The following is a 13,988-nucleotide window of genomic DNA, read 5'->3' on the forward strand; positions in this document are numbered from 1 at the left end:
GAGATGGACATCACTATTTGTCATTTGCTTGTCCAGTTGTTTGTAGAGAAGCCTGTAACACACAGCATTTCTTGAGCTGTTATACTGCAAGTTGCCAGATACCTAATGATACATTTTACTGCTTAGGTTTATATTGAGGGATGACTTTTTTATTACACCTTCTGCCTCATCAGCACAAAAACCAAGGTGGATAGAGCTTTCTGCAAGACTATGCAATTTCCAGCTTTAACACTATCTGCTAAGTCATATAAACTTGTTTCCTGTATTTAAGACAAAGCCAGATGCAACAGAGAATAAATTCACATTCTTAGCATATGCATCCAAATGCACCCCATCAGGAAAGGAGGCTTCAACACTTCCCAGCTTTCTTTGATCCATTCTCAGTATTTACTTGGCTCATGCTCCAATCCTGTCAGACATCTAGAGTCATTAATGTGACCCAGGAGAGCAGTTCAGAGCCTTTAGACTGAGATACAACAATCTTCCCAGTGGAGCTAGGATCTGGCTTTCAGTCCTTTTCCTCAAGGAAGGATCCCACTAAGTCTGTTCATTCAAGACAAACAAAAAAGCTACTCAGGCCCTGCAACTGCTTCTCATCCAGACAAGATTTGGACCACAAGAAACGGACTCAGAAACTCAGCCACAGTGTGAGACAGGACATAGCCAATGATTGGACATCACAGCTGGAGACCCAGAGGAAGAAGATCCCAGATAAGAGAAGGACCAGTCTGTGATACTCAGGTTGCTACACGTAGCAAAAAACTTGGAGCAGAAGGGACAACGTTTGAGGTCAAAAGCACTTTTTCCTCAATGTAACCAGTAGACTTTAGTTTGTTCATACGTTTAGAAACAATACCAGATAGATATGGGAAAGTGGTTTTAATAGCAGGGCAAAACTGCTTCACAGATAACTACCTGTCCTGACTACCTCCACAGAAACAGCAGCTCCCAAAATCCAGCCCATGAAACCATCGTATCAATTCGGTTAAGGAGTTTTGTAGGGCTCAGACAAAGCCAGCTCTCTCTGCTCACACACACGCGCCCCACAGCACCCAAAGCTCATTCTTTACAGCAGAGCCAGTATCTCAAGGCAACGACGCAACTTGGCAGGACTCTGCCGTTCTTTGCTGCTCCTACTCTCGGCATACAATGGGCTGTTTACAGCAGGCAGCAGCCTGCCTATTGTCTATCCATAGCCAGACATCGTTCGAGCGCAACCGAAGAGAACAGGAGAGCAGTCGTCAGCTTCTGTATTGCAAAGAAAACAACCCCAGGAACCAACGGCCTTTCCTCCTCTCTCTCCTAATATTTAGATGAACGGCACACCAGCACTGCAGTGGCCTGCCATAAAGGCAGGCCCACCACATGGTGTAAAAGAATTGGCTGTGTTATTTCCACAGGCTCTTACAGGCAGAAGAAAGCCACAAGACAAGTTGCCTCTCTTATTATGAGGAATATGGCCCTAGGATGTTTTCACTATGATATGCTGGAACAGGGGATCAGCCACCCATATATCTTGCAGTTATCCTGAAAGCTACTTGCCATTGTAGTTTGTTGTTCTCTTACTGTTCCAGGTTATGCTGCTTAGCTCCCATGGATCTCTGTTTTACTTAAGTCTTTCTCCACCCATCCTTTGAAAGAACAAGTGCAGAATCATGTTCTAGCTCCTTTATTTAGTATAAAAGAGGATGTGAATAGGTTTGGCTATTAACAAGGGAAATACATTTTGTCTGAATAAAATGCATAATCCCAATCTCAGAGTGCATCTACAACCAGTTTAAATTTGAGACAGTCCAACCTATGCCAGATACACAGTCCCACAACCCTCTTCGTGCTGGCCAGGTACTTATCTGGTTGTGCAGTCACACTAGGGAGGCGATCTGGGCAACGCCATTTTGCTGGGCTAGTTCTGATGCTAATTCTCAGCTAGATAAACTCTCGCCTGGACGACCAGACAGCCATTAGCTCCCAGAAGGAAACAAGACAGCACAGCCGTGGAAAGGAATGGACACTTTAATACTACACCTTAAGCATACAACTCCAAACACTGCATGCAAGTCTTCCCAGGATTTTCTTCCTCCACCCTGCAGTCAAGACAATAACTTGACTGAGGTCTTGCAGCCACCTGTGATAGAGCCAAACCGTAACCAGCAAGGAAACCACAAACACCCTCAAGATACAGCAAAAGAGCATAGGCAATTGAGACTAAGGAGAATCCTCAGTTTAAGTCCTGTATAACATGAACACAACAGCAAGATGTCTTCTGTGGTACAGCCTGTCATGTCATTTATGACGTGACAGTCTCCCCTTAGCCACAAAGGACTTTCTTGAACAAACCAAGTAATGTTGAACTGTCTAATCCACTCCTCTGCCCTCCTCCTACACCCCACCGTCCCCAATTAAAAAAACTAAATATCTTACCCAGAATCACCCGGATCACCCAGCCAGGCTTCAGAGCTCTAAATCCTCCTTTTAAAGCAGTAACTAACAGATTCACTTTCCTGCAGCCGTAAAGAGGGAGGAACTAAAAAGCTGTTAGTGAGGAGCCCATTCCATGCACAGAGAGGAACCAGCAGGTCCTTAGTATTCAGCTCCCCACCTCCAAGCTCCCTTCAGCTCCCTAGTCTGGCTTTGGGCAACCACAGGGCATCATGCAGTGGTTCAGGTTGCCTCTGCTGATTCAGTTTCTGTTCCTGCATTTGGGACAAGGCAGGACCAGAGGGAAGCTGCCTACAAGCTGGATTCAGCCCCATCAGTTGGGCCATGGTGATTTATTTCATAAGCTGCAACTGAAGTTAAGATTCTTGCTGCAGCCTTTAAGGAGCACTACATCTGATACTGATGTGTCAAGGCTCTGTCCCCATCGACAAGGAAAGTCACAGCTCTGCCCTCAGACATTTGGCTACAATCCTCTTGCAATCAAATGGAACAACACCTGCATTCTTGCCTCTTAATGATGTCCAACAAGTAATCTGAGTGAACACCAATGAGGTCACTGGAGTTTACTCAAGTTCAGAAGCTGAACCACGTGACAAGAACCTGCTCAATGCCTTTTGTGCAATTACAGTCCTTCAGCAGCACTTGGTAACCCAAGGAAAACCAATACTTCCCACTGAAACCTTTCAGACAGTGATTGATTTAAGTTTGATCCATACCTACACACGTGTCACTAAACAGTCTTATCATCTTCTCATCTTCAAAGATGCTTACAAATATCTACTTGCAGCCTAAATTACCATCCATTAGAACTGCATCCCTACAACTCTGACTTGTGAGTACATCATGGCACAACTCTTAATTTAACCTCGATCCAACTACAGTTTAGATGAGGGTCACCCTACAGATGCAAATTACTACAAACCAGCAGCTTTCTGGTGGCATTAACAGCTTGAGTAGATCATACCAACTTATTCATTCTACTCCTCCCAGGACAAAGCTACTACTCAGAAAGCCTAGTATGCAACATCAATTTAATGCATGCTTCAAGTGCTCATCTGAGACTGCAAGAATGAGTTTCTTATACTTCTGCCACCTGAAGTCTGGCAGAAGGCAACCTGCGTCAGGCACACTGACCTGCATTGCATCACACTAGATAGTGTTTACAGTCAGAATGATCTTTAACAAAACATAACCCTTAACACTATGAGACCAGACAGATCAGTAAGTGCTTAGGAGAAGCAACTGGTTCATCGAGTGACCTCCCAACACCAACATAACAAGAAAGAGTATGACAAACCAAGCAACCCCTTGACCTCAGGTATTAAAGTGTCCCTTATTTCCTCTGAGTCTGTGAGAGTAAACATTTTCTTCTCACTTTCCTAGGAAGCCAGTCCATCCTCACCAGGCTATTAATGCATCCCAACTGCAGAAGCAGAGTTTTGGAAACAAGGCACATGTAGTACTAAACTAAAAATCTTCAGAGTTCTGGGTTTAGGAACAACACTTCATATAAAAAGCCAGAAGTCCTTTTCTGCAAACAGAATATCATGTGTTTCTGCTGTAAGCCTTAAACAGTCCAACTACAAAAACTGTCTTTCCTCTAAATCACCATGCAAGCTGTTTTCAGTCAGTTTTGGACAAACTACCAGTACTATTAAACTTCAAATCCTAACCAAAGAGGAGTATTTTACTATCATATTTTACTCTCTGTAGATTAATATCTCCCAACATGAAAAGCAGCAAGAGAAAGCAGACGCCCTGTGTTATTGAGTGTCCTTGTTTCAGGAGTCAGGCGGGATCTGCAGAAATGCAAGGCCCCCATCTGCAGCCAGGGTTCAGCCTGCCGCCTGTAAAGGTCAACGCTGTAACAGCAGGGCTTCCCGGAGCCACATGGCATTGTAAACTCCCAAGCAAAACCACTTACCAATGAACAAATCGCCTCCCCTCCTCTTTGTAAGGATTTCTGGGGAGTTACCACTGGTTATATTTAACATATTAAAATATTTAACATATCTGAACTTGTAATTTAGCACAGCAGGGAAGTAGGATGTAGCAGGCAGTCTATTCATAGGACTACCAGAAGCCAAACTTATCAAACAATATATCTCCTTGGGCCAGAATCTCTCTCCCTGTCTGCTGCACCTTCGAAAAATTTGACGCTATTAGATGTTTTGAGTCTACCCATTTCAATCAACTGTAGTACCATGATTTAGAAAAAACAAGCAAAACACAATAACCTACTGTTATCTGTTATTACTCACATTAGTCAAAGTGGTCCTTTTTTGTGGGGGAAAGAGAGAGAGAGAAGAAACCACTTGGTCCGCCCCACCGGAGGTTAACATACCCATGATAGAGAAGGTATAACCCACCTCTATCTCCTCCAAAAAAATCCCATGAGGTATTAACTTCTAGTGGAGCGATGAGGCAGGAAAGTCAGGTACAGAAACTCAAGAGACAAGAGTCACTTACTCAGATAAGTATTTTCAAGTTGCCTTTCCTTCCATTTTGAATTACTGGTTTTGTTTTTCCGATACCAACCTTGTACTTGCCCTTGAAGCAAAAGGCTACTTGAGGGTTTGCTTCTCAAGAACTGAAGACTTACTTCCAACCTCATGTTGGCCAATTTGTGGTTGTAAAACAGCATCCAACAAATTTAGAAGCTGCCTTTTATATTCATTATAATCATGCAGTCCTCAGAATAGGCCAAGGCCGTTTGCTCAAGATCTTGAATTGAGTACGCTACACACAACAGCTACTCATAATTACATGCTGTAGATTTTCCCCATCAGCCATCCTCAAACATTTCCATATTCCACTATAAGCAAGCTACATATCCTTGCATTTCAAAGAATCAGGCAGTAGCATTATGGTTCCATGATGAACTTTGTATCTCAGGTTTTGCATTATTTATAGTGCTACTATTGCAAGAGGAAAAGAAAGGTATTTTTCAGTAAACTCAATGCCTTCTTACGCTCAGAATTTCATGATCCAAGAAACCTGATCCAACTATCTTGGGGCAAGAAACCTCAGCTCACGAGTTTGGGAACACGTTCCAGAGAGGCAAATACAAACACTCCTGAGCAGGCTCAGCAGACTGCAGGGTTCCCTGTAAAGCAACGTGGATGAAAAGTCTGCTAACACCACCCGGAGTAGCTCAGGTACGGATACAGAACCATGGGGTTTCAATAGCAGTTTCTTTAGATGTCACTCTTTCCTATCACAGGACGTGACCGTCATACCTCAGACTCTAACCCACGCGAGGCATATGTTCAGAGGGATTACTAGATCCAAAGAGGGTGACTACGATACCCCAGACAGCTCACAGACATGCCCTTTAGAAATTCTGAAGGCTTCAGGTGTTGCAATTCCTGTTCAACAGGAACACGAAATGTATGCACCCGAGAATAAAAGCATCGTGTAACCCGGCTAAACCCCTGTGCTGTAGCACTGCAAGTCCTACCTAACAGCAGAGAGGAGGCCTGCAAAGTCAAAGTCAATCAACCTTCCATTTTAGGCCAGTTCGCCTCATGCTACGTTTCCATACGTGCTCTCAACTGCTCAAAAAGAAGAAAAAAAAGGCTGCTCCAAGCACATGCTGCATTCATGCCCCTAAGAACAACCTACTCGGAGACAAGGTCCAGTAACGAAACGTTAAACCCCCCGGGGCCAGGCGGCACCGCGCTCCCCCGCGCGGTGCTGGGCCGGGCAGCGCTGCTCGGGGAGCGGGGCCGCCCGGGGCCACCACCCCGCGGCCCCAGTTGTTTACCCCGGGCCGGGCCGGGGCAGAGGGCAGCGCTGGAGCCAGAACAATGCCCTGCCGCCGGGGCAGCCGCAGCCGCGGGGGGAGGCCGGAGGCAGCCGGCTGCGCTGCCCTGAAGGCTTTTGCGCGGGGGGAAGCCCAGCCGGCTCCGGGGGACGCTGATCCCACCGCGGGGCAGAAGGGAACAGCCCTCAGCCGCAGAGCGGCAGCCTGAGGGCACCGGCGGCGGGACCGCCCCGCCGGCACCCGCCGCCCGCCCGGCCCTGCAGGTGACAACGGCCGCGCAGGCCGCCCCAGCCCCGCGGCCAAGGGCCGGGCGGCGGCGGCAGCTCCGGCAGGCCCCGGCGGAGCCAGCCCGGCAGGTTGCGGCCGGCGCGTCCCTGACAGCCCCCGGCCCCGCGCCGGCGGCAGCGCCGCCCGCCCCTCAGCGCGGCCGGGTGCGCGGCCTCGTCCCCCGCCCCCGGGCGGCGGCGGCGCCCCCAAGCCCCGCTCACCTCCCCGCCGCGGCGGCAACAACGACCACGACTCCGCGCGGCTCCCCCGGCGCCACCCTATTTAAGCCGAGCACGGCGGGAGCGGCGTGTGCGTGTGCCGAGCCCGCCCCCTCCGCCGGCGCTGGGGCCCGGCCCGCCCCGGCCGCCTGGCCTCCCGCCCCGCCTCCTTCCCCGCCCCAGCCCGGGGGCCACGGCCCAGCCCGGCCCCGCCGCCCGGGGCAGCGCCCCCGTGTCACAGCGCCGGCCCGCGGTGCTACAGTAATTAATCCAAAACCCCGGTGAGGGGGGTGGAAATACTGTACGTTACAGGGGAAGGGGGGGAAGTGAGCAGAACACAGGCACCGCACACAGCGCTCTGCACCTCGCCAAGCTGAGGCGGCAGCTCGCAAGGGTTCTTGCGGCTTTGCCAAAGACATCTGCGTCCATAAAAACAGGCTAAAAGGACGTTATGTTTCAGTACGAAAGCACTGGATGAAGCCAATGACCTTGTTGCAACGCGGGGAGTCACCCCGTCGCCACCACTGAACTTTGTGAGGGGGCCGCGCGTTTGAGGTGCACCCTGGTAAAGCAAAGGTTCTTGGGGTCATGTCAGTGACCTCTGACAGTCACCTGAACCTTGGTTTGGCCCTGTGCCTCGTCACTCCATTCGACCTGTAAATCATCAGCCCACATCTCAAAGTCCCGCTGTGCTTGTTGCACACTCTGCATTGACACAGTTCTGTGTTTCATGGGCAGTATTTGGGTTAGGCGTGTACAGGAGTTAAGACTATACACATTCATGTATATATATAAATATATATAAAATATTTTGTAAATTATTGGAGGTACTTTTATTTTACATGAAGGCAGCCACTGTCTCCTGATGCTACAGTTTATACTGGAGTATAGCCAGCATAGGACCTTCTGCAAAATAGCGTTTTTAAAAAAGGAATGAGTCTATAATAACTTTTTAGCACAGAGGAGTGTACTTGTGAAGCTGCTGATAGTCCCCTTTTAACTGCGCTTGGGTTCAATTGTGGAGGGGCTCAGAAATGCAAAATAAATTCCTTTATCAGGAAAGGAAGTGGAAGCACATAATCCAGGAGTGCACCTGATTGACTGCAGCTGCTAATGGGCACAGACTCCACATCACTAAAGCAAGTCCAAATAAAGCCCCAAAGCACAGGCAGCATGGACATCAGCTGCTCTGCCACGGTTGGGCTCTGCTGGTTTATCCCTATTGCACCATACTTCGTGTAGACACAGCCAGACTCTGACAAGTGATTTTTCACATTACATCCACAGTTTTGGATTAAGGAATCAAGTGATGTAGAAATACACCACCTCAGACACTGGTGACTTCATGTTTTGTCCTGAATGCATCTAGCTTCCATCTGCCAACCACCAAAACTCATTATGATTTTATCTACGATGCTAATTAATCCTTCATTATCACACCTATCTCCACATCTGGGTTTCTAAAGGCCATAAACCACACGTTTTAGCCCTCTCTCAGAGAAACTTCAGTGAACTGATTTCCTCTTGTCTCTCACTGGAAAGAGGGTTTCTAAAGTCTTTCTCTCTCATACATAACTTTTCGTGAATCCTGTCATTAATGTGAAATTGCAAAAGTCCCAGCTATGCAATATTTAAATAGGCATCTCACTAATGCCAGGTATCACCTCTCTGCTCCTACTCGGCACTCACCAGATTATACGCCCAGGGATGACATTACTCTCAGCTTTTTTCCAGCTGATTGGAAAAGAGAGGGACTCAGTCTTGACCCAGCTACTTAGAAAAACATATATAGAAACCAGGAAAAACAAGGCACTGTATATAAACAAAATCTACAGGGGAGGTAAGGAACCTGGCTCCCAGGGAACAGCATGGGCTAGGATCCTTTAACAACTACATTTGCATTTTAATTATATTTGAGATGCCACCAACTCTTTTTATCGATGTACAGGGCACACAGGCTCTAAACCCATTTCACTAGGGAAATCTGCTCTCATTAAGCACATCAGATAAACCAAATAAGTAAATAATAATATCCAACAGGAGATTCTGGCTTTCTTATATAAAGGCAATTCCCTGTATTCCAGTCTGTGCCCATTGCCTCCTGTCCTTTCACTGGGAACCGTTAAGAAGAGTCTGCCTCCATCTCCTCTCCACCCCAAAACCAGGAATTTCTGCACACCAGCAAGATTCCCCCCTAACCTCAAGCTTTCCCTTTCTGAGGCCGAACAACCCCAACTTCCTCAGCCTCCCCTTGTATGACAAAATCTCCAGTTCCTTCACCATATTCATGGCCCTTCACTGGCCTGTCTCCAGTATGTCCATGTCTCCCTTGGACTGGAGAGCCCAGACTGGACACAGGTCTCCAGGTGTGGACTCAGCGATGCTGAGCAGAGGAGAAGGATCATCTCTGCTTGGTTTCCCGTACATGGGGATGGACCACTGCTGAGTTTGGAGAAGGTGATCCTTGAAAAATCAACCAGCTTTCTTGGACCCCTCTTCTTCCCAGGACCATTTCGTTAACAGGGTAATTATCCTGTAAAGAGATTACCCACAATAGAGGATTTCCATTTCAGCAATGTACGGATATTATAGAATTTTCAGGACCAGCATTTGCTTTTGCCAATAATATTGACATTGAAGTACTGTTCTTATATGCATGCATTGGCTATAATTGACAATGTAAATTAAGCATCTGCCAGAAAAAAAATCACTTAGCTGTGTTCTTTTTATTTTGATTTACAAATGATGCACCTCACTCTACTGAGTTGGGTTATCCCAAGTGTACCATTTGAGAGCCATCCCAAGTGTATTATAATTTTTATACAAAACAGACTGCCTAGCCTTCTACCATACTGTATCTGCATCTGCTAACACTTGCATGGAATCTCAAGAGAAGAAAAACAAACACTATGTAAATAAGCACTTCAAAATGTCTAGCATATATTGCAATTAAAAAACATGAGCTACCGGGTCCATGGAGCAGGCGTGGTTACTTATGTCTTGTCAGCCTTCTTCCTAGTGGGAAATGGAATAATGTTCGGTTTGTGTTCACAACTTTGATACACTTGAAAAAGGAAATATAAATCCTGATAGGAAATGGCAGGGAGCAGGGAGGGGGAGGGTGGCCGCCCCATAGCGGGGAGGGCAACTCTGGCAGAGGCGAGGCTCTCCCCTGAGGAGCAGTCCCAGGGCACCCGCGTAGGTGACACCAACTGCCTGCCTCTGTTGACAGCCCCCAGCAAACTAAGATAATGAGTCAGGGCTGGGATCAACGCAGAGACCCAGTGGGGAACAGCAGGAGACCGTATCAGGACTGAAGACAAGGCCAGGACACGTCTAGGGCTCATCCAGGAGACAGGGCTGGAGGCAAGCTGCCTGCACTGTGCCTCCAGGCTCCATCCAGGAAAGACAAATCAAGCAGCTGGGAGAGCAAGGAACAGGGCTGGGAATGGCATGGCCCAGGCCTGAGCTTAAGTGGAGCCTCTGGACCACTGGGCAGAGGTCCCAGGCAAGGCTGCTCAGAGACTTTAAGGTCTATAGGTGTCCCCAGGGCAGTGGCACCAGTGCACCCCGTGCTCACTGAAATACATGGCAGGTCTACCTCACTACATAGGTGCATTTCACCTGAACAAACAACACGTCATACCGAGAACAGCAAATATCCCAAAGATAAGAGTGTCCCAGAAATAAGAAACTCTGTCCTAGTTCAGAGAGAAAAATACATTTGGGGAGATTCCTGAAGAATGTCATCTGTCTTCCTTACACACAAATGAATGCAAACTCAAACATCCTGATGTCATGAAGGAGCTGTGCTGGCAGATGAAAGTCTGCCCAGGGCCAGCCTAAACCATGCTTTGGTCAAACTTCTTACGTTACCTTAAATAGTTCTTCAACTTCGAAATACACAAGTAAGGAAGTCAAGAATGTAACAAGTTCCGTGAAATACAGGTCTTCTAAACACTGAGATATCTAGTCAGAAAAAATAAAGTGTTTCTGAAATCCTCTGTATAAAAGCACCAGAAAAAATTCAAAACTTCTATTGCAAACAAGAAAAGAGATGTGGTGCATATATACACACATACACATATATATAGAGAGATTTTTCAGAAAAATATAGAAACAAAACTAGAAAGTCAACTTAAATAGCAATCATGTTTTCAAACATGTAATTACTTTGTTGGGTTTTGAGGATTTTGTGGATTTTTTTAAATACAGAAAGGATATTTCTGCTATGCCTACCATTCTGTCCGCTTTGTGTTACTGTCTTTATCACATATTTCTCCTTCTTCTGCTCCGTACTCCCTTGAAGATAGATAAATGGGCTTATGGTTTGGGATCTTCTGATGTCCAGCATCTATATGAACTTACAAAGTCCCCATTTAGTTCACACTCAGCACACAGGAACTGCCCTTCCCACAGCACTGGGGAGTCAGTTTGAACCCCAGAAGATAAGAAGGAGATAGAGGAGTCCTATGGAAATAGTATTCTGTCCAGTAAAAAGAAGACAACCTGGCTGCCACTGATTCAGCTTGCTAATGTCAGGCTAACAAGAACGTTACTCCTCAAATGACAAGGTACATATGTAATGACACAGGACTGGAAAAGCCGGCATAAAGCAACAGCAGGTTAAATTGTGTTAAAGCCAGTTCGTTTGCCACCAGTCCTTTTTCTTTCTCTGAATTTTGGTTCCCAGGCTGTATTTCCCCCCTTCCTCCTGCAATCTGTACACGTGTGCAAGATTACTAGCAAGTTTACTACTCGCTTCATCCAAACAATCAGCATGAAGCTTTTCAAATGTGAAAGTTATTCCAGTAAAACCACAAACATAAGAAGGATGTTCTCTTGTTTGTTTCTGCCAGCACAATACAAACAAGCCAACCATACCCATTTGTTCACTTTTCTTGTAAAATATTTTCCCAAATCACCATTCCTCTACATATCTATCCTTTAGAGTAGGGTCAAAGGCATAACACAAAAAAAGATAAAAGTTTACATTCTTCTGAAATCTACTGAGAACAGAAGCTGCAATGTATAAAGCTACATTAGAGAAATACATAAACTGACAATAAAGTTCTGTTTGCTTACTGAATATTAAGTAAAATATTACACAGAAATAACCAGAGCAAGAAAGCTTAGAAGTTAAATATTTATTATGTTTAAACTCCAACTGAAAAATGAAGTGTCTGTGTCAAAAAATAAAATACCATCTCTTCGGCTGGAACACACCCTGAGCACAATATTTTCTGGCTGACGAAAGGAGTAAGTTGTTTTATTTGCTACAGTTTATAGTCAAGAGCACACGTTCAACACAAAACTGAACAGCAGAGCCCTGAATAGTACCAGACTACAGTAATGAACATCCCTTGCCAGCAATGACCTCCAAAAGCACAGCATGTTTTCACATTCTTCACATACCCACACCTCCTTGCAGCTATTTCAGTGAGTATTGGTGCACAAGCCCTGGGAGCAGGCCAGATGTCATGGCAAGGAACATCTGCTTTTAAAGGATCTCTCAAGTTGAGCATGCTCACCTCCCCAAACCTGCCACCTAACCAGTGTTCTCCACCACTGCAAGGATTCGTTTGGGCTCCAACTCAATGTTAGTGCCTACAGGGGCCAGAAAGGGAACACAGAAAGAATTCATGAGGACCAAGCCCTTTCCAAAAGCCAAAGAGCTCGTACACAGTGATTTGGATGCTCTTTAAATTAGTGCCAAGCATTCAAAAAAGCCTCAACGAACCTTATTTCTTATAAAACACCTCTGCATACTGGAACATGTACATCAATCCTATCATTTGCATTTTCATGTAACACATATGTCACAATGCTTAAACCATGTGTGTGAATAGAGCTCTACTTTTGAAAGGATGGCTCCACATCTCATTTGCCTGAGCCCATCAAGTGCCAAACAGGGCAAACCTGCAGATGCCAGTTCAAGATGATGGGTGAGGATGATGAAGCACAGACTTCTGAAAAAACCTTACAATTTCCACGTGTGGCAAGCCCTGCTCCAGTGCTTGGCTCCTGTGGGAAGAGGGGACTAAGTGGAGGGAGCTCAGGTTGGCAGCCAGAGTAGCTCAGGCTTTAGTTAATTCTCCTTGGCTACAAAACTGAGGTTGCACACTCCTTCATGCTTCGGTGCAAGGCTGCATTTAAACAGGGCAAGGGCTAGAGCCAGCACACAGGTTAGTGATATGGAAAAGAGAAGCCATGGGAATATTTTTAATAAAAGGCTTGTAGGACATAGATAAGATCGGCTTGGCTGACATACACCCCGTTAAAATATTCCATAACAAGATATGTCAGTAAACTATATCTTCATTTGGGATAAAAGCCAATCTGGTGATTAAAAGAACAACTTGTCAAGGCCCTTCATCATAAATAACCTGTATTGTCTCTGGAAATGGGTGGAAACAATCCCACCCTCCAACCTGTGATGGGCTGATTCATAGAGTTGTTGCTGCACAGGAAAACAAATAGGACTGGCTTGTAAATAACAAACTTTCCAATGCAAACTGACTTTTATAGGAAAAAGATGTGAAAAAAACAGGCTAAATATGCCTCTCTTTGGTAAAATTGTGTTAATAAGTGGAAAATAAGCATTGTTTGGCCATTTCTATGTCAAGAACCACCATTAATGAAATTGAGCATATATCCAGTTGTCTACACAAAATAACTACAAGGTATTGGCACTGTTCCCCAGCCAGTGAGCAATGGCTAGCATGCCCTCTGCCATCGTGCATGGACCCAAGCATGCTTTAGAGTTGGGATGCCGAGTAGCGTTTGGAGATGAAGTTTCCCTATCCCATTCCTGAACAGCAGGAGCTGGTCAATCCCTCAGTTCTGACCTGGTGCTTCCCGAGCCCATCCCGCTGCCATGCTTACGACACCTACCACCCCAATCACCCACCATGGAGACCTCACTTTATCATACCCCTGAGCACCCCTGGCTCCAGCCATAGCCTGCCATCAGTGTCACCCTCCATCGCCTCGGGCAGCACCGCAGCCCAGCTGGAGCAGAGGGATCCCTGGTAGGGGATGCAGGAGCCTCTGCCCCATACAGGAACACATTTGTCCTTGCAAGCTGTCCTCCCCCAGCTGGTGTTCAAGCTCTTGCCCAGAGGCACGTGTGAGGCTGCTTCAGGTTGCCTCCTTCCTCCCACCCTACACAAGGCAGGAGGTTCACCTCAGCAGTCGCTGCTGAAGAGTGACTCAGTGAAGACATGGTGTGCAAACTCTTGTCTTGTGGAAGGGGCTCATGAACATATCTGGGGATATTTTAGTGGTTTAAGTTTATT

The 13,988-nt window shown here is 46.4% G+C and overlaps 1 protein-coding gene across 1 annotated transcript in view; it reads right to left on the reverse strand.

Moving 5' to 3' along the window:
• Window positions 1–6,796, reverse strand: part of ACSL1 (acyl-CoA synthetase long chain family member 1) — a 40,279-nt gene extending 33,483 nt beyond the window's left edge. The window contains exon 1 of the mRNA XM_065634824.1: window positions 6,694–6,796. The gene's annotated coding sequence lies outside the window, so the exon portion shown is untranslated. The remainder of the gene's footprint in view (window positions 1–6,693) is intronic.
• Between the last annotated feature and the right edge of the window lie 7,192 nt (window positions 6,797–13,988).

Source organism: Caloenas nicobarica, chromosome 4, assembly GCF_036013445.1.
Source record: "Caloenas nicobarica isolate bCalNic1 chromosome 4, bCalNic1.hap1, whole genome shotgun sequence".
Lineage (NCBI taxonomy): Eukaryota > Metazoa > Chordata > Aves > Columbiformes > Columbidae > Caloenas > Caloenas nicobarica.